This window comes from Balaenoptera physalus, assembly GCF_965194825.1.
Source record: "Balaenoptera physalus genome assembly, chromosome: 10".
Classification (NCBI taxonomy): Eukaryota; Metazoa; Chordata; class Mammalia; order Artiodactyla; family Balaenopteridae; genus Balaenoptera; species Balaenoptera physalus.
The window spans coordinates 77,235,222-77,258,618 of record NC_138889.1 but is presented as its reverse complement, the minus strand read 5'-3'; the positions used below and the strand labels follow the sequence as shown (position 1 = coordinate 77,258,618).

The following is a 23,397-nucleotide window of genomic DNA, read 5'->3' as shown; positions in this document are numbered from 1 at the left end:
ATAAATAAATAAATAAATAAAAATTAAAACTTAAAAACAAACAAACAAACAATTAGGAATTTCTTAAGCAGCAGCAGACTGGGAAAGGCAACTGTCAGTGCTAAAGAAATATGTTGAAACTCATTAAAAAAAAAAAACAAAAAACAGACTGGTAATGTTAATATAGTAGAACACTGCAGAATTATAATTATAGAATATAGGTCTTAACAAAGAGAAGAAGCTGATACACAAGTTTACAACAAAATTTAAAAAATAAAGATAAAAAGATTTGAGAATACAAAGATATAGAACTGTCTTCCAATCCCCAAGTCCAACTATCTATGAAATTTAGTTAAAAATCAAAAAAGAAATTAACCCTTGCCCAGATACCCAAAACTACAGTGAAATATTGAGTAGTTTGGGGGTAACCAAAAAACAGTTTATAAGCCTGAAGACAAATAAATAAAATAAGAAAGAAAAATAAAAATGAAAGACAGCTATTTTATAGTTCCCTCTGAAGTACATTACAGTATATCCAACTCCTCATGCAGATTTACCCTCCCCTAATGATGTTTGGTTGAAGGTAGTATTAAAATCAGTTCCATAGCAAACATTAATCAGAAGCATGAGGAGAAGTCAGAAGGAAATTCACCTGGGATTTAAAATTACATGCAGATAATGTACTCATCAGAGAGGCAGCATTCACTTAACTGAGAAAGTGGAAGATGTTTGCTCTGAAAAATCAAAGGGATTTTCTGGTTTTAAAATGGTATTTACTCTCAAACACAAGCAAGGCCTAAAATGCCACGTTAGGGAAAGGGCTTCCTTTTTTTCCCCCCCCCCCGTATAAATGATCCTTGATAATTAAAATAGATATTAGAAAAAAAGAGGAAAAAACCTTAAACTTGAAACATAGTCATATAAACTAGTGGAACTATGATCAGTGTTTTTATTTCTGCAAGGCCATTATAAACAATCAAATATGTCAGCTGATTTGGGGACAAAACTATTCATTTTGCTGCAGAATATAAACATACAACTATTTTTCAATTATAGTTTCACCTCCTTGTTACCATCACTTTGACAGGCTATCTCTAGGTGTTTTAAAGGTTAATTTCAATAAACTTACACTCTGTCTGTGGAAGTCATTCAAATACAAGAATAAACAATCACCACAGGAAATTGAAAATGATGACTAATAGGCAATGGTAATAAATAACTGCAGCACAATTTGACATGTGCTTGAAAAAGATCAGATAGGTTTGAAGGCCTGACCACAGAATAAATGTCCCTTTTGTTCCATACATATCTCTAGTCAGGGGCAAAGGGAATGCTAAGGAGAAAAATAAGCATTGAAATCAGTTATCTATAGGAGCTGGGTTAATCTGCAAAGGCAAGGTTACAATGAAATAAATAAAATTTCACTGACTTACACCACACACCACAGTCAGAAAAATTTTAGTTATAAAAGTCACTTAGACTGAGAGAAAGAATGAGTGGTAATTACGAACAACAGTGATAATGACAGAAGGAAACAGAATGAAAGAAAAATATACAGTAAATTTCTGGGATAGTTTGATCACACTTGTAATTTGGTGAGAATCTTCCATAATTACTTTGAAGTACACAGGAAAATAATACAGACATGTAGCTTTATTGTGCATCTTAAATATTCCTAAGTATTAGAATAGAGTTTCACAATGAGCTGTTTGTTTCTGCTTTGTGGATTTCACAAAAAGGAAAAACATAACTCACAGCATTTGTAAATTGAATCATTTGAAAATCTGTTTTAAGCCACTTTTTGCTTTTTCATCCCATACATACAAAGGTAGATGCAGTTCGTTTTATACATGCTCATTTGAAGGACAATGACATGGAATAAAAACGAATTACTTTCTCATGTATTTTGGTGTGATGAGTACTTCTTTAAAGCAGACATATCATGTGTGTATGTAACAGGATGGCAGCCAATGAAATAAGATCAGACTACACCTTATGATGAAGAAGGAAATTAAAAATTATCATTATCACTATCACCTGCAGGGAGTAATTTATCATTTCTGTTCTTCATTGGTATCATGTTCCAACAGCGTGTGGTTACAGCAGATACAATTAGGCAGCTGGCCACAGAAGTAGGAGGATAATGTGCTTTTGATGGAGTTTATCCAAGCATGGAGATAGAGTGCTTGTAATCCATGCAGCAGAATCACTATAACAAAAATACAATTCATTTTTTGTTGGAGTATTTCTTTCAAAATCATAGTATGGAATTCAAAAGCTAACTGACGATGAGTCTGAAGCAAGTAAAGAAAGAGTAAGAAGATACTGCATAAAAAAGATTATACGTTTTAAGCTTACATCATTGTCTATAAATCAACCAGATGAAGATACAAATACAGGCCATACAAAGCTGCTGCATAAAGAGCATGAACTCTGATGGTGATAACTGGTATTTAAACTAAGAAGACATAATCAACAAAAATGAAAATTACATATTATGATATTCTCCCAATGTTAACAATAGCTTAAATTATAGACTCTTCCCTCTTCAATTAATTTTCTATTTTATCCCAAGAGGAAATTTGCATCTTTTCTTTCTTTCCTGATTCCTCTAGGGAACAATACACGTTAAGTGCCATATACTTCTCAAGGGATACTGCCAAACTGAGTAGTGTTTAGAAATAGATCAAGCAATATGGAAAGCATCAAAACAGACCACAGGTCTCAGAATATTTTTAAAAGGTACTTTTACTGAAAAACTCAACATAACTAATTTTTCATCTACTTAAAATGTTCCCAAATTACAACTGAAATTCCTTTAAAATTTACTTGTATTTCTCCCTTGTAATTTCAAAATTGCTTATGAAAGTGGTTTTACGGAGCAGAAGAGATCACCTCTTCAGAACCTAAAACGTAAATACTTTAATTCTGACGTTCTGTAGATTGATACCTTACGTGGCCTAACTCCTTTACATTTCTTCCTAGCTATAAACACAAGATATTATTATTTTATACATTCAATATTCACTGAGATTTACCAATATTTTCACTTAAAAAAACCTTTTAAAGTATAATGGACATGCAGAAAAGTACACAGAAGTGCACACCATGGTGAATTTTCAAACAGAATACAGCTATGATACCCAAACTCAGATCAAGAACCAAAACACCCCAGCACCCAGCAGTCCCCCTAGGCACCTAGCCAACCCTAGGCACCCCCACAGGGTAACTACTACCCTGATTTTTTCCCCCAGCTTTATTGAGATATAATTGACATATAACAATGTGTAACGTAAGGTGTGCCATGTGTTGATTTAATGCACTAATACACTGCAAAACGATTACCACCATAGCATTAGCTAAACCCCCATCATATCACATTTTTTTTGTGTGATGAGAACATTTAAAATCTATTCTCTTGGCAACCTTCAAGTATATAATATAGTATTATTAACTATAATCACCATGATGTACATTGGATCTCCAGAACTTATTCAACTTATAACTAGAAGTTTGTACCCTTGACCAACATTTCCCCATTTCTCCCATCCCACACTCCCTCGTAACTACCTGTTTCTGAGTCTGGCCTTTTTATTTAGGTTCTATGTACAAGTGATATCTGATCTCTGATCTCTGTTTCTGAGTCTGGCCTTTTTATTTAGGTTCTATGTACAAGTGTTATCAAACAATATTTGTTTTCTTCTGACATTTCACTTAGCATAATATCCTCAAGGTCCATCCATGTTGTGGTAAATGGCAAGATTTCCTTTTTTACAGTGGAATAATATTCCATATATGTGTGCATGTGTGTGTGTGTGTGTGTGTGTGTGTGTGTATATATATATGTATATGGCATATCTTCTTTATCTATTCCACTGATGGACACTTAGGTTATTTCCAAATCTTTACTATCATAAATAATGCTGCAATGACCATGGGAGTGCAGATACCTCTTCAAGATCCTGTTTTCATTTCCTTTGGATATATACCTAGAAGTGGGATTGCTGGATTATATGGTAGTTCTATTTTTAATTTTTTCAGGAACTTCCATACTGTTTTCTGTAGTAGCTGCAACAATTTACATTCCCACCGAAAGTGCACAAGGCTTCCCTTTTCTCCACATCCTCGCCAACACTTATCTCACTAACTTCCCTGATTTCTAAAACAGATTCATTTTCCCTATTACGTACTTCAACATATATTGTGTAGTCTTTTGTGTCTGGCTGATTTTCTTTATTATTGTTTTTGAGATTCACTTATACTATTGCATATTACCTACGCTGTTATATGGCTCTAAGACATATGTGACTATACAGTTTATTTATCCAATCTACTGTTGACAGGTATTGAGTAGTTTTAAGTTGACACTTTTATGAACTTTTTTTATAATGTTTTTTGGTGAACATAAGTACTCAATGCTATTGGGTATATACCTAGGAGTGAAACTATTGCTATGTGCATATATACGTGCATATATAACTTTTCTTAATCTTATTGCTTCCTTTACCTCTGGCCTTCCATCAGGGATCGTTTTTGTTTGCCTATATACCCTTCAGAAATCAGTTTCCTGGGGCAAATTCTTTCTCTATTTTTTTTTTTTTTTTTTGCCTGCGCCATGTGGGATCTTAGTTCCTTGACCAGGGATCTAACCCATGCCCCCTGCAGTGGAAGTGTGGAGTCTTAACCACTGGACCGTCAGGGAAGTCCCTCTTTCTCTTTTTATTTGTTCACCTGAAATATCTATTTCAGCTTCATTCTTAAAAGTTATTTTAGTTGGGTAAAATTCAGAGTTGGCAGTTACTTTCTTTCAGCACAGTGAGGATATCATTTTTTAAAAAATATTTATTTATTTACTTGGTTGCACTGGGTGTTAGTTGCAGCAGGCGGGCTTCTTAGTTGTGGCATGCATGTGGGATCTAGTTCCCTGACCAGGGATCGAGCCTGGGCCCCCTGCACTGGGAGTGTGGAGTCCTATCCACTGCGCCACCAGGGAAGTCCCTGTGAGGATGTCATCATTGAATTATCTTCAGTCTTTCCAATTCACTGTTCCTGCTGAGAAATCATCTATTTACTGCTCCTTTGAAGGTAATCCCAATGCTCTACTTACAGCCCCACTGAGGCTTTTAAAATGTTCTCTTTGGTTTCTGTATTCTTAGTAGGATGTATCTAGGTGTGGATTTATTCCCCTCTTTTCAACTGAAATATAATTCACATACCATAAAAATTTCCCCAGTTAAATAAACGGTATAAATCAATCAATCTTTCTATCTATCTATCTATCTATCTATCTATCTATCTATCTATCTATCTATCTATCTATGGTTGCACTGGGTCTTTGTTGCTGCGCATGGGCTTTCTCTAGCTGCGGCGAGCGGGGGCTACTCTTCATTGCAGTGCACGGGCTTCTCATTGCAGTGGCTTCTTGTTGCAGAGCACGGGCTCTAGGCGTGCGGGTTTCAATAGTTGTGGCACGTGGGCTCAGTAGTTGTGGCACATGGGCTTAGTTGCTCCGCGGCATGCGGGATCTTTCCAGAGCAGGGCTCAAACCCGTGTCCCCTGCATTGGCAGGAGGATTCTTAACCACTGCGCCATCAGGGAAGTCCCTCAATTTTTAAAAAAGTATATTTGGAGTTGTGCAACCATCACCACAATCTAATTTTAGAACATTTTTTATCACCCCCAAAAGAAACCCTATATCCATACTCCTTGTCTTATCCCCTGTCTACAGATTTGCCTATTCTGAACATTTCATATAAATGGAATCATAGAAATGGAATATCATATAAATGGAATTCTTTTGTAGTTGGTCTCTTTCGCTTGTATGTTTTCAAGACTCATCATTTCAGGGTTCATACATTCTGTAGCAGGTATGAGTACTTCACTCTGTTTTATAACCAGATAATATTTCACTGTGTGGCTATGCCACATTTTGTTTATTCATTCTTCAGGTGATGGACATCTGGATTGCTTTCACTTTTTACCTTTTATAAATAATGCTGCTATGAACATTCATGAACAAGTGTTTGTGTGGATATATGTTTTCATTTCTCCTGGGTATATACCTAGAAATGTAAAATATCCATCCATTCCTATTCAAGTTATGTTGTACTTCTTAAATTGTAGCTCACTGTCTTTCGTCTGTTTTGGGAAATTCTCAGCCATTATCTCTTCAAATAGTTTGAAATATTCTCATCTCCTTTCCCCTTTGGGACTCCCATTTAAACATATATTAGACCATTTCTTGTATCTTCTATATCTCCTGCCCTTCACAATGCTGAATTTTGGCATTCCTCTGTGCTTCTTTCTGGATATTTCCTTCTGACATAAAATCCAGTTCAATAATCCTCTCTACACTAGTGATTTAATATTTACCGTTAAACTCATCTTTAGTTCAGTTTTAGAATATCTGTTCGGTTCTTTTTCAAATCTGTTATATTATTATTTCTTAAATATTTCCAACTATTTGTTTGACATCTGCAATTTCTTTTGTCCTTGAACTTAGTAAGCATAGTTATTTTAAAGCCCATATCTATACATCTAACACCTGGAACACCTGGCGCTCTATTTTTATTTCCTGTTTTAGCTGGTTCTTGATTGATGTTGTTTTGTGTCCTTGTGTGACTAATTATCTTTGATTATGTTCTGAACATTACATATGAAAAACTGCAGAAATAATTTCAGACCTATAAAAATACTCTTCCAGAAAAAATCTTTTTTTCTGCCAGGAACCTGGGGGTGCTGGCAAAGGCCAAGTCATCTTAATCTAAAAATGGGGTCTGGGGCTTCCCTGATGGCGCAGTGATTAAGAATCCACCTGCCAATGCAGGGTACATGGGTTCGATCCCTGGTCCAGGAAGATCCCACATGCTGCAGAGCAGCTAAGCCCGTGCGCCACAACTGCTGAGCCTGTGCTCTAGAGCCCATGAGCCACAACTACTGAAGCCCGCGCGCTTAGAGCTCATGCTCCACAACAAGAGAAGCCACCACAATGAGAAGCCCGCGCACCACAACGAAGAGTAGTCCCTGCTCACTGCAACTAAAGAAAGCCCACGTGCAACAACGAAGACTCAACACAGCCAAAAATAAAAATAAAAAAAATAAATTTATAAAAAAATTAAAATAAAAAATTAAAATGGGGTCTGAGAATTTCCTGGGCCACCCAGATGATTTGAAGTGGGGCTGCAGTCCCTGCAAGGGCTCATTTACCTCTGTTTTACCTTACCCTTGGGTACAGTCTTTCTGGGTCCCAATGGAAAGCACTGGGGAATTTTTAAAGGGCTTTGTTTTTGTATTCCTAACCATGTGAGGCTATCAAAAGGGCTACACAGTCCTTTAGCTGCTTCCTCTGAACTGGTAAATGCCTACAGGGCAAAAGCAGTCCCAAATGCCAGTTTCATTTCTTTGGCTTTCCTTCTTTTCTAAGTCTTGGCTTGGTAATGCTTTACTAATTTATCTCTCTGGTACTTTCAAACAGATAATATTTAGTAGTTTTTTCAGCTTTTGTAGCTGGTCTCAGTAAAAGGGTAACTCCTTTTACACAGTCCACTGTTACAGAAGGCAGATTCATCACTGCACTGTTGTTGTTGTTTTTTCCTATCTAAGGTCCCCCCCCCCGTAACACTCTTCCCCATTCTCTAAACTAGCTCCTTCTTACTTGTTATGTCTCAGTTTAAATGTTACTTTCCCTGGGCAGCCTTCCCTAATCCCGCAGAGTAGATTATAATACATCCATTAAATGTCCCTGCATTCCCTGCAATAACATTCACCATATTCATAATGCTTTTTGTTCAATGTCTTTTATTCAATTGTAAACCCCAACAGGCCCTTTAGGGCAATCTCCCTGCAACTGTGTTCACCTCACTACCCTCAGTGCCTAAGCACAATGACTGGGCATTCAATCTAAACATTTAGTGAAAACAGCCGTGCAGTTACAAAGGCATGAAATAGCCTGGGATGTTCGGGGACTAAAGGAAATTAATAAAGATTTGTTAATTGAGTGAACAAATAAAAGAAATGAAGTGATATATTATGTTCAACTCCTACCGACCTTTGGGAAAAGAAAACCATGAGGCTTTACTTCTCTTATTATTTCCTACTTTTTATTCAAAACTCATATTTGATGTCAACTACTCTAGAACATTCCTTGATGTCTGTACCAACATCAGTTAATCACTCCCCACTAATTTACTGCATACAGTATGAGGAAGGCTTTCTGGAAGAAAGCCATGCCTAATAAGGTAAAAACCTTAAATATGTGCAAGATTTTCGAGGAAAGTGAGTAAGTAAGAGTGTGCCAGGTCAAGGCTATCTTTTATATATGCCTGTAGTATTTAAATTCTATTATAGAACACCATAGTACAATTATCTATTTATATGTTGGCCTCTCCTACTAAATGAAGGTCTCTGGGGTCAGAGACTACATTCTTTGTTGTATTCACAGTGCCTAACACAGCACTAGTATCCAATACATGCTGCTTGAATGAAAAGTCATCTTGAAAAGGTGTGTGTGTGTGTGTGTGTGTGTGTGTGTGTGTGTGTGTCTGTGCTTGCCACTTAAAAACTCTTACAGCCCACTGCTTCTCTAGTTTTCTATCTCCTGCTTCCTCACATGTCATCCGTTTCTCACAGCTCAATGTCAATGGTTACTGTTTCCTTATATTCCATTTTTCATGCTGACTTCCAATGTTCCTTAAAAGCTATAAGGCCTCTATGGCCCACTCCTCATTCCTCAAATGCCAGAATATACTATCAATGATAAGTAAACATTATATTTTTAATTTTAAGGACAAAAGAGTAGATATATTGAATTAAAAATGAATACAGAACAAAAAAGAAATCAGTTTTGTGACTGCTGCAGAGGTTTTAAACTGAAAACTATTAAAACTCATTTTTGTGACTAGGAGATCAATCTCTACAAGACGCTTTTTTTTTTTTAATTATTTGCTTTATTTATTTATTTTTAAAAATTTTATTTATTTATTTATGGTTGTGTTGGGTCTTTGTTGCTGTGAGCAGGCTTTCTCTAGTTGTGGTGAGCGGGAGCCACTCTTCGTTGCAGTGCACGGGCCTGCCACTGTCGTGGCTTCTCTTGTTGCGGAACACAGACTCTAGGCGTGTGGGCTTCAGTAGCTGTGGCATGTGGGCTCAGCAGTTGTGGCTTGCGGGCTCTAGAGCGCAGGCTCAGTAGTTGTGGAGCACAAGCCCAGCCACTCCGCGGCATGTGGGATCCTCCCCGGCCAGGGCTTGAACCTGTGTCCCTTGCATTGGCAGGCAGATGCTTAACCACTGCACCACCAGGGAAGCCCAAAGCTTGAAGTTTTTAACCACAGTGCTAGATTACCACTGTTTAAACTTTCCTCTTTGATTTAAATTATTTTTAGAAAACTCCCTTCTATTTCAAGATTGGTCCTTTTCTCATCTAGTCTTCTAAATAAGAAAAAGATAGACTGATTTAGGTAAACAGGTATATACAACAAAAATTTATTTTTCCAATTCTTGACTCATCTTTGCATGTGGACTGATCTCTCCTGTGAATACATCCATATACCTCAGATGTCTGGAAATACTAAGTGTTTTAGGATTTTTGGAAGATCTGAATGCCAATATTTACGATGGTTTCTGCCAGAGCTTAAGTCAAAGGGAATCTGAACTGAGAAAATTACTTCCTTATAGGTCATTATTCCAGAGATAACTGCCTGAATCAGAGAGGAAAATACCTGGTCAAACTCATTTACTATCACAACCTAATAATGCTGATTGGCAGCCTCTGAGATAAGGCTGGGGAGAACTTCCCTGACATCTCTAATCAAGAGTCCACTATTATTGATTATTTGATTTTTATGCTTATTGCTGTGCTTAAGATAAATATTTCAGTCGGGCTTGAGTATGATTATTTCTCTCATAAATTTATTCTGACCCTGGGCATTGCTGACTTTAAGCATGACCCTATACCTATCTAAAACTAATTATGATCGTAATGTAGCTTAAGAATTTCAACATTCCACTCAACTTGTATTTCAGAACAACTGATGTTCAAATCCTTTTATAACATAACTCAATAGGCGGCTTCAGAATCAATTTTAATGAATTTTTAAAAATGCAGATTCAGAAGTGTCATTTACAGCATGGCTTTCAAAAGAGGATAAAGCACAGGAATCTCTGTTGACTCCAAGGACAAGATGTCTTACTCAACTTCAGGGTTCCTCATTTTGTGGACTTCTGCATTCTCTCTGCGTAGGTTAAATAATAGTTAAATACTGCAGGTGATTCTTCCCACTATTCTACTCAATAAACATATACCTCAAAGTTAATATGAAGTGGGAAAGATATCTTTTTAAAAATTAAGTTTTTCTTAGTGGTATGTTTCCAAGGAGAGAGAACAAAAGTAGGTAAGGGGGCAACTAAACATGGAGAATGGGTTGAAGAAATCCAGATTTTAAAAGGTTAAAATCCTTAGGGGTCCAGTTTAGAAGGATGGACCCTCTGTGGCTGGGAAAAATGAAAAATAAGACAGGATTAAGTGGAAGTGTCCAAAATTTTGTAGGTAATGCATAGGGTACACCTGGACTTTAACCAAATCTCAAAAATATCAGAACTAGCTAGAATCCCTTTAAATATGAGACAAAGCATTCTTTTACAGTAGAGTCATATATTATATAGAGGATAAGTCACATATTGGAAAAATCTCAGATAATCAAAATCACTCAGGAAAGCCCCTTAAGGTTTTGCACTGGAGACTGAAATATAAACCATCGCTCAATATGTTCAATACAACCAGTTCTTCTGGCAATGGCACAAATCACCATTTCTTTGGTTGGGCTCCAGATAAAGCAGATGGCTTGCAGAGTGCCATGTTGTATTAAAAATACAGCAGTCCCCACTTATCTGCAGTTTTCCATTCTTTGGTACCAGTTACCCATGAAAATATTAAATGGAAATTTCCAGAAATAAGCAATAAGTTTTAAATTCCATGACCTTCTGAGTAGTGTGACAAAACCTCACGCCCTCCTGCTCCATCCCGCTCAGGTTGAGAATCACCCCTTTGTCCACAGTATCCTTGCTGTTTATCCTACCTACCCGTTAATCCACAGTATCCACAGTACCCTTGCTGTTTATCCTACCTACCCGTTAATCCACAGTATCCACAGTATCCTTGCTGTTTATCCTACCTACCCGTTAATCACTTCAGTAGCCAACTCGGGTATCTGATCAATTGTTGAGTAAACCTTATTGTACTTAGTAATGGCCCTGAACTCCAAGAGTAGTGATGCTGGCAATTTGAACATTCTCTTATTGTGTCTAATTATAAATTAAACTTTATCACAGGTATATATATATATAGGAAAAATCACAGTGTATATATAGAGTATGGTACTATCCTTGATTTCAGGCATGCACTGAGGGTCTTGGACTGTGTATAAGGGTGACTACTGTATATACCTTTAGAGGCAAGAATCACATGCAGTCCAGCAAGATGCTCATACTACAGAAATACTTGGAAGCGGAAGATAACTAAAGAAACAGCAGATGTGTTTCCCACCTCAGGCTCATTTTGGGGCACATATTCATTAAGTAAAATGGAGGGTAGTATCATCTGCACTAATTAGACCATTAATTCTCTCATGGACTCTTTTTCTTCTACCTGAATAGCTAATTTGGATCAAGTTCTATTTGCACATGACGCTACTCCCTTGGATTTGCCTACCAAAAAAAAAAAGGAAGAGAGAGAGAGAAAAGAAAACCTTTAGAGCCTATTAACCTCAAGAAGTAGCACAGGTTAGAAAATACATCCTAGTTCAAGAGTGATTTTATGATTGCCTATACTTCTTTGATTCTACTGTCACATATCTGTCATATATCATATGTGGACAGAATATGTCACAAGTCTGACTTGACAAGACAGACCACAGAAGAGTATTCTAATTTCCACTGGACATCACTACTTACATATCTCAAAGGCATTTCAAATTCAACATACTAATAAACGAGCTTCTTATCCTCACCTCTAAACCTGTTCTTCTTCCAGGTTTCTTTGTCTTACAAAATAGTACCATCATTCTTCAAATTGTAAAAGCGAGAAACCTTGCAGTCACCACTGTGACCTCTTTCCTTCATCTCTCATTATCTAATCCATGCTCAAGTCCTGGCAATTTTACCTTCTAGATAGCTCTCAAATACATCCACTTTTCTCCATCTCCACTAAAACTACCTTTGTGCAAGTCACTGTCATTTCTTGCCTGAGGTACTGTAATAGCTGACTCATAGGCCTCTCATATCCACTCTGGTCTCCTAATAGTTCTCCACATTCCAACCATGAACCTTCTCAAGTGCCCTTCAGGTCGTATCACTCTCTTTAAAAAACTTCAATTATTTCCCACTGGTCTAAGGAAAAAAACAAATAGCACAGGTGCTAAATGATCTGGACAGCTTGCCACCCTCTTCGGCACTGGTCTACATGTGCCAGCCATGCTGGGCTTCTTCCAGTTCCTTTTACTCACCAAGCTTCTGACCACCGGATGTCCTTTTTTGGTTTGTTCTTTAAGAACTTTTAAACTGAAATATTATGTACATGCAAAAAATAGAGATTTTTTTTTTTAGCCAATGTGGGAATCATTTAAAAAATGTTTTATTGAAGAATACAAGTATAAAATATATAACACACACATAAAAGTGAGGAAATCACTGACTGAGCACAGTGAACTTTTACAAAGTGAACACACTCAACCATTACCTAGATCAAGATACAGACCACTCTCAAGACCCCAGAGCTTCTATTATTCCCCTTCCAATCCAATGATTAAATCTGCCCACAAAATGTAACCACTATTCTGATGTTTACCACCATTATACTAGTTTAGCTTGTTATGGAAATTTAAAGACAGAAACGTTTCTGTATCTGGTTTTTTTTCCTTTTTTCATGAATGCTGTATTCATGAAATTCATCCATGTCATAGTGTGTAGTCAAGATCACCTTTTTTTCCCACTGATGTATATTATTCCATAAATATACTGCATGTATTTATCCATTCTACTATTGATGAATGTTTGGCTTAATTCTAGTTTAGGGATCTAATGAGCAATGCTGCAATGGACTTTCTTGTACATGTCTTTTTGGTGAATATATGAAGGTATTTCTAAGAGTGAAAAGGTTAAGCCATAGGGTAAGCATGTGTTCAGCCTTGGTAGCTACAGCAGATAGCTGAGTTTTATAGAAGCAACTTAGCACACTACATTTGCCTCAACACTCTTAGGCGTTTCTTAGAATATTGTCATTAGTATGATCCTTTAAAAAGATCCGACTATGAAAAACTTCAAACATATACACAATTATAGAACCTCTGAGTACCTATCACCTATATTCAATAGTGACCAGTATTTGGCACATTTGCTTCATCTATTCTCCCTCTGCCCTGCGCCCCTCTTTTTGCTGAACTGTCTTGAAGCAAATGCCTGACATCATGTCACTTCTCCCCTACCTACCTGTTTACGACTCTAAAAAATATGAACATTTCCTTATATAACTACAATGCCTTTATCACATATAACCAAATTCTCATTAATTCTTTGGTATTATCTAATAGCCACAAAGTGAATGTTAATATCTGTCTCCCCCATTAATGCCTCATGAATAGAGGCATTAATGGCTTATTACTATATTCCCAATGCCTTGCAGCTCTTAACACGTAATACTAGTCAATAACCAGTTCCTGGAAATAAAGAGATTTAAGTATTCTCAACACCACCTAAGTCTAACTCCAAAGGTTCCGGTTTCAGAAGAGAGCAGAAAGTTCAGGACCAGGCTCTAGACTGTATGGTTATTCATTTAAGTAGAAAGCTAAAGCTGACTGTAGAGGTGGAGTCTTACAATTAGAAATGCTCTCCCTCTGAGACATAAAATTTACTTAACGAAGCTTGTTAAAATATATACCAGATGTTCCACTAAAATCTATGATGCAAGTTCAAGACAAATCTTACTATTTCTAAGCAGCACAGATGTGTTTTAATAGTTTCTTTAGTTGATTAGCTTTGCAAGGTCAAAATACGTCAATTTACACCCAAAAGTACTAAGAACTGATTTAATACCAAGGAATGAGTTTAAAATTAGTAGGCTTCGACTGTCAGAGATTTTTCAAAAAGCTTTGAAAGAAGAGTTAAAGAACACAACTGCAAAGAAATGGGCTCATTTTGATGTTTCTTCTTAAGCCATCAGAAAAATTTAAAGCTTAATTAAAACTCAAAATGAAAACAAGGAGTACTATGAGTACTCCTTGAGAATCAGGAAAGTCTGAATGGTAAACACTTGAAAGTTTCTTTTAATAACATTTGCATTAGCCTTAAAAACTGTAACTCAAGACTTGTTCTGATTCCATCCAAAGCTAAATATCAGTGCCTCTTAAATATATGTTTCTACCATTTATCAAGTATATCATTTAAAAAAAAAAAAAAAGAAAAAAGGCTTCCCTGGTGGCACAGTGGTTAAGAATCTGCCTGCCAATGCAGGGGATGCGGGTTCGAACCCTGGTCTGGGAAGATCCCACATGCCACGGAGCAACTAAGCCCGTGCGCCACAGCTACTGAGCCTGCGCTCTAGAGCCCGCAAGCCACATCTACTGAGCCCATGTGCCACAACTACTGAAGCCCACGTGCCTAGAGCCCGTGCTCCGCAACAAGAGAAGCCACTGCAATGAGAAGGCTGCGCACTGCAAGGAAGAGTAGCCCCCGCTCGCCACAAGTAGAGAAAACCTGCGCGCAGCAACAAAGACCCAACACAGACAAAAATAAATAAATAAATACAAATCTATTAAAAAAATAAATAAAGAAAAAAAAAACAAAATGAGAATTGAGAGGTAACATATAATTTATTTTCAGTTCACTCATTAACTTTTGTTTATTTTCATTTACTTTTCCTAACTTAAAAAAAATCCTAAATGTGTAGACTCAGATTTATTTTCTAGATTGGGCTTTTAAGATAATGCATTCAGGGACTTCTGTTTCTAGTAGGGTATGTTTGCAAAAGACCCTCTCCTTACTCTGATGCAACAACAACAACAACAAAAAATTGGGTAAAGTAAGCAATTATATTTTTCACTAAAACCATCAAAAAGCCTTGGATGCAAATAAGTCTAAATAAACTATTTCCAGAGAGGAATGAGCCCTTCCCAACTGAGCAGACAGAAACAGTTGCTGTCACCCGAGAGCGTCTATCCAATGCTGGGGCAATGGATGCACAAAGCAGTAAAAATGCCACAGGCACAGGAACCTTGCTGGGATAAGGAAAACCCAACCAATTTTTGACGGCCAGGTCTGGGCTAGTATGGTGCACTGGAATTTGGAGAATCCTGAAAGGGATGGCTAGTCGTCTCTGCAAACTAAGAAGGTAGATGAAGCTGGTGCTTGTATGACGAAACAGGAAGAGAGAGGTTTTCTTGCAGTGTTTAGATCTCAAAGCCAAGAGCATCTGCGGCCACACAGTTCACTGTCACCATTAGCATGGTGTTACTATTCAGCTCTCTGCTATTCCACAAACTCTTGCCCAGAAAGATGAGGTGGTTTGTTTCAGGCACCTCAAGAAAACCCATTTATATGAACAATAAACTTTTCAGCTAAGTCTGAGAGTAAATACGCACCACCCTCTTCTCAAAAGCAGATGGCTCAACTACACTGTTTACTCTTCAAAACTCACTCTGAAACCCACCCCTCACTGTGTCTACGGTCAACTGAAAAAAAAAAAAATGCTCAACGTGAGAGTTGTGAGTTGTTTTATTTGGGGCAAAATGAGGACTCTAGCCCAGGACACAGCGTCTCAGATAGCACTGAGGAACTGCTCCGAAGAGGGAGCAACTAATCTCTGACGAAGATTAGTGACCTAATCCTTGTAAAGGCAGACAGCAAGTGACAATTTTTAGTTGGCACTACCAATTCTCAACTAGATCATGAACTATGCCAAATCCAGATCAGGACCTTTCCTCTCCCCTCTAATCCCTTGCTCTGCATTGACAGACCCTCTGAAAATCAGATCTCTCAAACCTCATAAATATCCTGACTCTGTTTTTCTCCCTAAACTCAGCTTTATTTTGATGGTCTTTCCAAGAAGTTGGCAAGAGGGAGAGGCCTAATCTTATGCTCAAGTCACAGTAAATTAAATGCAGTGGTACCCAGCCCTGATCAAGCCCAACTCCAGATTAGATAAAAGGGATCAGGCCGTCATCCTAGCTACCAGACAGAGGTAAGTGGAAGCCCGTCTAGGAGAAGTATTACTTACATAAGACTGTACTATCTTTTATACAATGTCTAGCATAAAATATAAAGTTATGAAATATGAGAAGAAATAGGAAAATGTGACCACAGTCAAAAGAAAAAAGCAACAGAAGCAGAATCGCAGGTGGCTCATAGAACTAGCAAACAGATCTTAAAAGAATTATTATAAATATGTTAAGGAATTTAGGTAAAAAGATTGACCAAAGTGGTTAAAAAGATGAAAAATAATAACTCAATCAAAACAGAAATTCTACAACTAAAACACATGATATTTAAAATGAAAATATTTATTGGCGACCTTAACAACAGAAAGAATACAGGTGAAGAAAAGACCAGTGAATTAAAAAATAAGTGAATAGAAATTATCCTAAAATGAACTTCCTACATGGCTACCATACTTTAGCTTTTCTGTCAATCTTTTCATCCTTGGCAACAGAATAGGCTTCCTTGTTTAAAACACAAATCTTTTTTTTTTTTTTGAGAGAGAGGTAAAGTTTTTTTTCTTCGTCATGAAATCTTGGCTGTAAAATCTGATTACCAACTATAATTTTTCCACCAGAAAAATACCTCACTTCTGTGCTCCCAATCCCAGACTACCCTGTTAATATCTCTATATTCCTATCTTTATTATTCATACTAAAATGTTGTCAGTACCTGTGTCCTCTCACTTAAGTGCCTTTTCAGGACAGAGTATAGTTTTATTTGTTTTGTTTTGTGCCCACAGATTTCAGACATGTATCTGGCACATAGTCAGCATTTAATATTTGTTTAACAAACTGAAATGTCTGTTAATATAAAATTTTACATTATTATAAAGATTTAAAAAGTTATGATAAAAATTAAATAGCTCTCAAATGTCACTGAACTCATATTTATGCACTTTTATAAAATCTAAAATATAAGAGGTTTTTAAATACAAGTATTGAAAAAGTCTGATATTTTTTACTTAATCCACTGGTTCATCTTTAACAACTGCAGTAAAAGAAAAATGGCTAGAAAAAATAATATTCTTTGTTAAATGAGGCTTAAAATCATATTAAGGAAAGTTTATACAAACTGAACATTGCTGTACAGTCATTATTCTAGTGCACACTAATAGAGAGGCAGAATAAAAGACAGAAAATATAATGCTGAAATTAAGATAGAAAAATGATTGCTTTAAGAGATGATGTATCAAATAAAAAAAATCTTTACATGTCAAAGACATTACATATGTGAGCATGTAATCTGATAAAACTGTCTTAAATATTTTCATTCTTAAGGTAAACAACTCATTTTTATATAAAAGGAAGTATGAGAAGTCATTTAATGTATACCAAGGATTATGAAAAGGATGCTTGTCTATATCTTTAAGGAGCTTATACAGACAGATGCCAATATAAATGCTGCTGGAACAGAGTAAGAGAACATTACACAATTACATAAATGACATTAAAAAATAAGCCATAACTCACAAGATAAAACACACTGGTTCTAAATCGTATAGCCTTAAATCATTTGCTTTTGAACACCTATAAACTTTCCATAAAAATAATGGACTTTATTCTTCATTTACTGCAAGGTTAGACAGGCTGATAGATAGGAAGCCAGTTGCTAACTAAAGCTTCGTACCTCATCATAAAAGCAAAGGTGATTTGACCTTAACTGTCAATAATATCAACTGATACAGTAAAAAATGGTCAGAAAATTGCTATGTATGTGTTACTAGTATTCACTGGAAAATTATCCTTCAACCATTATAGACAACCAAGACTCAAACATTTACATATAAGTATCACATCATGTTAAATTCCCCAAAACATAAAGTTTGCTAATGCAAACCATTAAATTAGAAATGCTATCAAATTTCTTCTGGGCTGTATGTGTGTGTGTCTGTGTGTATGTTGGTGGGGGAGACTGCAAAGAAAAGATATTTTTCCATTAAAGGCTCCAACACACTTGAGAAAGCCATCTAAAAGCACTATCAGTCTATAGCACACATGCGATCGAAATTAAATTCAAAGAGGGTGTTCTAAGCATCCTGTTAGTTTGAAAAATCCAGTTTCCTTCAATATTTTAATTAGGCCACAAATTTAGAATCTCATTAAGAAATAAATGGTTATGCATATATTTCAAATGGGCTTAACTATTCAGAGAAATTGTCCATCTTACTTTTTAGCTATTCATTCAAGTTTCAAGCACAAGAAAGCAAGCATTTAATGTATTTGAAGGTTTGTACTTAGCAGTACAAAACTGGATATCTTTTTCTTCACTCTAAGAAAGCCTCACCTCTTCCTCCCCAAAGTAACTTTCTCCATCACTTTACCAGGCATTGTTTTTTATTTCCCATATTTCCATTAACTCTTCTGATTATGTAATGGAGAAACAAAGTTCCAATTAGGCACTCATCCTCTTAATACCTTTGCTAATGGATTATTCCCAAGTAACCAGGCAAAAAATCTAAAAAGTAGCCGTAGAGACTAGGCTTGCATAATACCTCCAGATGGCTGGCAGGGGAGAGTGTAAGGAGCTGGCACAACGTCAAAGAGCAAAAGACAGCTGGAGCAGGTACGGGTGGGTGGCTGGAATTCACAGACAATGGAAATGTAATAAACGCACTAGGCCACAAATCTTACAAATCAGGCTCATGTTAGAGGACGCATACTGGGAAGGAAAGGAAGGGTTTTTTTTAAATTAATTAATTATTTATTTATTATTTATGGCTGTGTTGGGTCTTCGTTTCTGTGCGAGGGCTTTCTCTAGTTGTGGCAAGTGGGGGCCACTGTTCATCGCGGTGCGCGGGCCTCTCACTGTCGCGGCCTCTCTTGTTGCAGAGCACAGGCTCCAGACGCGCAGGCTCAGTAATTGTGGCTCACGGGCCTAGTTGCTCCGTGGCATGTGGGATCTTCCCAGATCAGGGCTCGAACCCGTGTCCCCTGCATTGGCAGGCAGATTCTCAACCACTGCGCCACCAGGGATGCCCGGAAAGGAAGGTTTTAAGAAATATAGATGATTAATCAAACAACTATAAGCTTACTCTGAAAGGGTGAAGAAAACATTTTCAAAGAGCTCCTTTTTCTCTGCTGCAAAGAGGATGGGATATGGGACTTATTGTATCATATAAATCTGTCAGTCCTATCCCTGAGGAAGAGCACATTGTGATCATACACATTCTCTTTCTCTCTCCCTCCCAACAACTGTTGGACTATTGGCCAGGAATAAGATTTTTCAGATCTGTTTCAAAAGCGGAACAATGCAACCTCCTTTCTTTCACACCTGGAAGAACCCGTTCATAAGGTTTCTCAATGTTCCTTTAATAGTTTGTACAATCCCACCAAGAAGGGTCAGGAAAGAGTAAGGATATTTCACAAAACATTATAGTGATTTATTTTTTTCTTCACCCATAAAATGGGAATACTAGTATCCACTTCAACTAGTTATTATGAAGACTAAATGAAATAATGCTTTTAAAGTGATTAGCACATTGCCTGACATACAAATGTTCAATGACTGTTAGATATTATCACCACCACCATCAGAAGATAATTTATATTGACTATTTGACAGAATAATATCAGAAGAGTTAGCATAAATGTTAAGTACTAAAATTTATCTGTTCAATACCTGGCATGCAGCCAACAAATATGGTTTGAAACTATACATTCCTCTCAAGGTAAATTATAGAACCATGTTATTCAGCAGTGATCAGACACATACAAGTCCCTTCCAATCTCCTGCCACCTTCCTCTCAAACTCCAGGCCAACCTCATTTCCAGACTTTTCTACTAAAATCATTCAGGCAAGCTGGGAATAAAAATGTACTTCTAAAAGGCTCTTCACAGATATGGAACTCTGACTGCACATGCAGCACCATCTATTTGATACGTTATTTCTCAACATAAACACTGTAATTACAATCTTTGGATTAAACAGACTTTACCAGTTTTTGTTCTTGTTTTGTTTCTTTCTATTTTACTCTTTAAAACATACAGAATGAAAACTAAGATCACCAAAGGATAAATACAATTCCTTTTAACATAAAGCTTCTGGTACTCCATCCCAAATAATAGGAAATAGAAAAAATTCTATACAGGTATCTCCTGTTTTTCAAAAGTTCACTTTACACCATGTCGCTTTTACGAAAGACCTACATTAGTACCTATTTTCCCTAACAAAGAAATTTGAAAAGGATTTTTGTTTTTACGAAGAAAGGTGAAAAGCAAAAGCAGCATTCAGTGTTTGTTTTGCAGCGCGCGCCCCCAGGAGCAAGAGTAGCACTGCCACACTCCTTCCCCAGGAACTACGCTCAGCATCTCAGCATCGAGCCACCAGAGCTTTGAACTGTGTCTGCACTTTATTTCAATTTATTTTATCCACTGTTAGCAAGATGTGTCCTAAGGTAATTGCTTCTTCACTTTACGCCATTTCATCTTACGAAAGGTTTCGTAGGAATGCTCTACTTTCAGACAGCGGGGGAATCCAGTATACGTGTTATGAAACTCTTTCTCCAGCATAACACCACTGCAGCTAAAACTACTTTCCAAGATTTCCTGTAACTAGGGTACCACATGACCTGCGTTTAGCTGAGCAGAGGTGCGGAATGAAGATCTGTAGGGAGGAACTGGACAGCAGGAGGTGGGGGCGGGGTGTGGGGGGACTAGAACAGGATGGTGGTGAGGGTTTCATTCATCTGGGGTTGTCAGTGGTGGCTACCAGTTACGGAGTGGCATTGGGGGTTACAGGGCCTGCAGTGGTGAAGACAGTTTTTGTAGCAGGCCAGTTCTAAGGTGTGGTTCTAGAAGTTGTTTCTGGAAGTTCAAAATGCTGCCTGTTCTTTTAGCTCTCCCAATGTGTCTGGAAATCCTCTTATTCCCTTTAGTAAATCCCTTTCTGCTTAAACAAGCTGATTTGGATTCTGTTATCCGAAAATAAGAACACAGACCAATACCCAGAAAATAAAAAACATTTCAATGAAACTCAATAAACTCATCTATATAAAGTTCAGAAATATGCACAACTAAAAACAGTTTTTCAGATCTTCACCACAGTTTTACATTTGCTCTACTCTGACTTATGTGGAGGTCATTGCAAGTAGATTTGAAATAATATAATTTAACAGTACTGGTAATATGACAAGTAATTTCTAAGAATTCCCTTATAGATCAATCAATTGTCATTAAACAAGAGGTCTTTTGTAGACAGTCTCTTCAGCAAGTGGTGTTGGGAAAGCTGGACAGAGCAGCTGCATGTAAATCAATGAAGTTGATTTACACCATACACAAAAATAAACCTCACACCATACACACAAAAAAACTCAAAATGGCTTAAAGACTTAAACATAAGACCTGACACCATAAAACGCCTAGAAGAGAACATAGGCAAAAACATTCTCTCGCATAAATCGTACCAGGGTTTCCTTAGGTCAGTTTCCCAAGGCAATAAAAATAAAAGCAAAAATAAACAAATGGGACCTAATCAAACATAAGCTTTTGTACAGCAAAGGAAACCATAAACAAAACAAAAAGACAACATACGGAATCAGAGAAAACATTTGCAAATGATGCAACTGACAAGGGATTAATTTCCAAAAACAAAGAGCTCATACAACTCAACAACAAAAAAACAAACAACCCAATCGAAAAATGGGCAGAGGGCCTAAATAGACATTTCTCCAAAGAAGACATACAGATGGCCAACAGGCACATGAAAAGATGCTCAACATCACTAATTATTAGAGAAATGCAAATCAAAACTACAATGAGGTACCACTTCACACCAGTCAGAATGGTCATCATTTAAAAAAATCTACAAGTAACAAATGCTGGAGAGGGTGTGGAGAAAAGGAAACCCTCCTATACTGTTGATGGGAATGTAAATTGGAGCAGTCACTATGGAAAACAGTATGGAGGTTCCTCAAAAAACTAAAAATAGGGTTGCCATGTGATCCAGCAATCCCACTCCTGAGCATACTTCCGGACAAAACTATAATTCAAAAAGATACATGCACCCCAATGTTCACAGCAGTATTATTCATAATAGCCAAGACATGGAAGCAACTTAAATGTCCATTGACAGACGAATAGATAGAGATGATATGGTGCATGTATACAATGGAATACTACTCAGCCATAAAAAAGAATGAGATAATGTCATTTGCAGCAACATGGATGGATCTAGAGATTATCATACGAAGTGAAGTAAGTGAGACAGAGAAAGACAGATACCATATGACATCACTTATATGTGGAATCTAAACTATGACACAGATGAACTTACCTACGAAACAGAAACAGACCCGCAGACATAGAGAACAGACTTGTGGTTGCGGGGAGGGTGGGGTAGAGAGGGATGGAGTGGGAGGTTGGGCTTAGCAGATTTAAACTATTATATATAGAATGGATTAAACAACCAGGTCCTACTGTATAGCACAGGGAACTATATTCAATATCCTGTGATAAACCATAATGGAAAAGAGTATGAAAAAGAATGTGTATATACATATAACATATATACATATATATGTTATAGATATATACATTCTTTGCTGTACAGCAAAAATGAACACAACATTGTAAATCAACTACACTTCAATAAATTATTTTAAAAGGAGGTCTTTTTTAACTCTCAAGGATTACAACATCAAAACACAGAGTAAGTCTAGGAGTTAAAGACTTTAGCCTGTAATTTCAATTGACCAAATCATTTCAGTTATTAAAAAGCAGAATTAGAAAATCTGGGATAAACGAATGGGAAGAATGAAATTTTGCTTTTCACCAATTAAATGAATATAATTGGTGCTTAATGATCATAAATCTGAGATTTAGATACTTAACTTTTCAAAACTGTAAAACCAATTTCAATGAAAAAAAGAATTCCTCAAAACATCAAAGAACACAGTTAAACTCATTTGGGTATAAAATAATTATTGGCTCAAAATGAACTGAAAAAATTTTAAAGAAATCATATAATCTTTTGTATGTCAATCTGAGCAGCGTATTGAAAAGAATCAGGTTGAAGAGTCAAAGTTAACAAGTCTATAATCTGTTTCACACAGTTTCTGACAATACAGTTTTCAATACAAATTTTAATTCTGAAGTTATAATGAGTATTTTTAAAACAATATAATTAAATTTTAAAATAATATAAATATTTATATCATAACACCTATGTAAATTCATACCT

General features: G+C 36.6%; 1 protein-coding gene and 1 long non-coding RNA gene across 8 annotated transcripts in view; one reads left to right on the top strand and one right to left on the bottom strand.

The window, feature by feature from the left end:
* LOC309667816 overlaps nucleotides 1-23,397 on the top strand; it is a 160,788-nt gene that overhangs the window by 26,140 nt on the left and 111,251 nt on the right. The window lies entirely within an intron of this gene.
* PRMT3 (protein arginine methyltransferase 3) overlaps nucleotides 1-23,397 on the bottom strand; it is a 150,807-nt gene that overhangs the window by 30,988 nt on the left and 96,422 nt on the right. The gene's annotated exons all lie outside the window — the stretch shown is intronic.